The following is a 4,281-nucleotide window of genomic DNA, read 5'->3' on the forward strand; positions in this document are numbered from 1 at the left end:
GAATTAGCAAAAATTCAAAAATACTTCCAAAAGGTCATTGGCAAGGAATGAAATGTTTTTGAGAAAAAAAATGAAAATATAGTTGCAAGATCAAGGATGTCTTGAGTTTTCTTTTGAGTGAGACCATTAAACTCAATTTTTGGCTCTCTCTTTACAAGGATGGGCTGTTGACTCGAAGTAACTTATGAAGCTCAAATTGCTCAAATTGGTTGAGAGACTAACTTTTTACTCAATGAGTACGATGCCATGAGTGGTGAGATTTTTGAATAATTCTTGTGCATTTGTGTAGTCTAGAACTTGCCCCGGGTGTATTCAAAGCAAAATTCTAGGCAAGCTTGATTTGGAGGATGACCTGAGGCCCTTTTTAACCCATCATATAGCCAAATTCCCACCTTAATATTGTTCCCTAGTTAACCCATTTGAACTTTTTTGCCAAACTTTCTTTCTTATTGTAATGATAACCATGCTAAAACACCTAAACCCTTTTGAAAACCTCTCTTTTGGCACTTAACCTCCTTTGATGTGTCGTATGATTCTAGATAACGGATTATAGGCAAAAGCCTAAGTTTGGGGGGGTTGTGTATTTAGGAGAAGATGATCAAAGAAAAAATAAGAAAGGTGTATGCAAGGGTGTCAATACATGTGCTTAAAAGACAAGAGATGTGCTTGATGATAAAATTGAATATTCTACCCCATAGAACTTAAAAAAAATTAAATGAGTGAGGGGCTAAGAAAGGCTTATAGGTATAAAATCTCTTGAAAAAGTCAAAGAATTGAAATAAAGAAAATGGTGGCTTTGAATGGTTTGGTAAATGCTAAACAAAAAGTTAGAAAAATATGGGAAATGATTTGAAAAAGAATAAGGTGGGTGGTTTGAAAATTTTGGGGGTAGAATGTATTGAGCGATTGCATTAAAAGAGTCTTTTAGTCACTTGATCCATATATATTCCTTACCGTACCTTAAACCTTCATCTTGACCCGCAAGACCTTGGTGATTCCAAACTAAGTAAGTCTACATTAGTGGTGGAAAACACAAAGGGCAATCCTATAGTTCTATTCAATGTACTTGAATTTCTTTGTGAGAGTGAGTGTGAGTTCTTTCTTTATTTGACCTCTCTTAAGAATTGAAATATCTTTGGTGTGTGGAGTTAACTCTTGCATGTTAGCGGCATCGGTACTTGTGGGTGGAGGGTGATGTTTTACTACCGGTTTGGGTAAATGAATGAAGTAAGTTGCATTGAGACAATATTTAATGATTTTATGTCTTACCTTAAGATGTTTTATGATTTGGAAAATTCATTTGACACACACTTGCATCTTTGCTTCATAAACATGCGCTCATTGAAAAGTTTTGGTTTACTTGTTGCAATGACATGTGATGAAAGTGTTTGTAGAGTTTTGTTAGCCTATTCCTTTACTATAGCTTTCTTCTAGGTGAATTTGAGTTAAATACCCTATCTCATTGAGTTAGTCTTGGGTGCTTGAGGACAAGCAATAGTTTAATTTTGGGGGGTTGATAAGTAGTCAATTTGATGACTTGCTAGCACCTTTTAAGCCTAAATTATCATGTTTTTCCATTGATTTGATGGTACTCTCTTACGTAATGCCCATTTATGTAGGTAAAAGTAAAAAAGAAAGATTGAGCAAGTCATTCAAGTCATCAACAGGCCAAATGTGAAGGAAATGAGTCATCCGCTTTACATTCGCTTCACATCTGCTTTGGACCTACTAACCATCTGCTCTCTGTCTGCTCTTCATCCCTTTTGGATCTGCTCAAGCAGATCAACAATAAGGTGGTAGTTTTGTAATTTCCATCAAATGTAGAGTGGAGTTTAAAAGGGGGGTTTTAGCTCCTTTTTCAAGTCCTAGTTTTCATCTCTTTTGAAGATAGCCTCTCTTTTAGTTTTTTAGCTTCTCTCTTCTCTTTTAGCACCTATCTTTTCATCTTTTGAGAATTTGGTACTAAGCTTGAATAAAAATACATGGTAATGATTTTCCTTTGAAGAATTATTGAAACCCCAAGTGTGGAATTACATTGTCTCTATCTCTGATGGATGAAGTTAATGATAACTTTGGTATATTCTTATCCCTTTTATCTATGAGTAGCTAATTTTCAATCTTGGGGTTATGCTCTCTTAGGTAGTGGTATTGCATGGATTTTAGCTAAATATTTTTCTAATTAGTTAGTTGTGATGGGTGTTACATTTATTTCATGAATTAATTGAGAGTTGGGGGTTGCAAACTCCAACCACCCTAGAACCCATGTCAATCTTGAAAGAGAGGTCATAGGTGAGGAATAAATGCAACCAATAACTTGATTCACTTTATTTAATGATATCTCTTAGACATAAGGATGTCAATTGAGGCAATAGATGTGGAAAATTGTCATACTTATGAGGTGTTCGAAAGAACCCATTTGTGAAATTTGGTGTTGTAATTGACAGATTGACACCAATACATTGACATCTAGCCTACCCATGACTTTTAGCTAAAAATTGAATAAATGGCCAAATACCCATGCATGATCCCACACCTATAATTGCATAACCCTAAGTCTTATTCTCAATTAAATTCACTCTTAGCATTCTTCAACGTCAAGCTAGTGCACTAAAATTGAAGTAGTTGTCATTTATAAATACATTCAAACTAAATCCCCCATTTTACATTTATGCTTTCTTTATTCACACTACGGGTCATCTTTTAGTAGACTATTAATACTCTTGAGTTTTCATTTCTATGCTTTCACTCCTTGTGGATTCGACCCTAACCTAAGTTGGGTTATTATATTGACAACGATCGCTTACACCCATTAAAGAGTGTAATTTGAGCGTTATCATTTATATCTTAAATGTGTGCAACCTTGGCATGATGCTATGATTATTTATTCTATCCCTGACCCTCATGTCATGAGGATGTTGTATTTGTTTGTCCTTCATTTGGTTTTTCAAGGTTTGGATTAGAGGTCGAATCCTTTTTAAGAAGGGGATGATGATACCAGCCAAATTACCTCCAGACCTTTGGATGAGATACGTATGATGTTCAAGATGCTTGATGACTCCTTAGTGCTATTAAAAGATGACACATGGGTGAAGATTACCATTAAGGAAGTTCAAAGGACTTTGATGAGGTCGAAGATTACCATCAATGATTTGTTATCAAAGTAGTAGATTTCACCCTGTAGTACCTCAGTTTTCCCTTCTTCAGAGTTGAATCTAACCAGCAGAATACCATTCTTCATCATCGCTACCTTGTTAATTCCAAGCTTCCCCATTTTCTCTGTATAAATCTATTAAGAACATTGAAAGGGAAAAACTCACTAAGAACATAACATATTATTGAGTTTTTTCATAACTCTATCTCTAAACTGATGTCCTCCTTCTCAATCTCAACTAGTACCACCTCACGTTTCTTAATTGATTTGATGTACTCTAGTTTAAACCCTGCATTGCTCTCCTTGTTGATGTAAAAATTTTCCCAACAGAAGCTTTAGTTGTGCCCAATTTCTACCCAGATCCACTCAAGGAATTATTCGATGATTTCTCCACCTCATCAGCCTACAATTGACCTGGGGAGGTAATTTTAACCATTCTTACACATTCTTCTTAGCCGATTGAACCTTCGACTGTGGTTTCTGCACTACATGGTCCAACTGACTTTGTTCTGTTACCAAAACCTTGGTTATCAACTTGTACTTGGTTCACTTCACGATACTTCACCATTTACTCCCCTCCCCAAAGGTGCTTCGACCTTCCCAACAACTGATGTTGAGGAAGATTAACACCGTACTATTTCATTGCCTATTGGGACCAAGTTTGCTTTTCCAGGATCCTCACTACCACTCACCATAGTTGTGGGCATGGCCTTGCTATATCCCCCTACAATTATTATTGGATTTGAAGCTTTCCCTTGCCTTCGCATGGAGTGCATACGTTAGACTAACATGCGCTGGGAGAGAGAAAACTTACCCTCTTATAATGCACCAAAAAAATTCAATACACATTTAATATAATACAATTGCGAAATTTACATTTTTATATAAGAATGATACCGTTTCTATGCACATCCTATACATATACATATTTTATACAACAATTATATTATTTCTATACACATTCTATATAACCTTTAGCTGCAATTAGTATTCAGATACATATTATATACAACTCTATATAATTTATATAGGCATTAAAAAAAAAATCCTTTGCCTATATAGCTCATATACCATATTGATACAATCTTTGTACCACATTCATTGTGATATATATATATATATATATATAT

Source organism: Capsicum annuum, unplaced genomic scaffold (assembly GCF_002878395.1).
Source record: "Capsicum annuum cultivar UCD-10X-F1 unplaced genomic scaffold, UCD10Xv1.1 ctg5128, whole genome shotgun sequence".
NCBI lineage: Eukaryota > Viridiplantae > Streptophyta > Magnoliopsida > Solanales > Solanaceae > Capsicum > Capsicum annuum.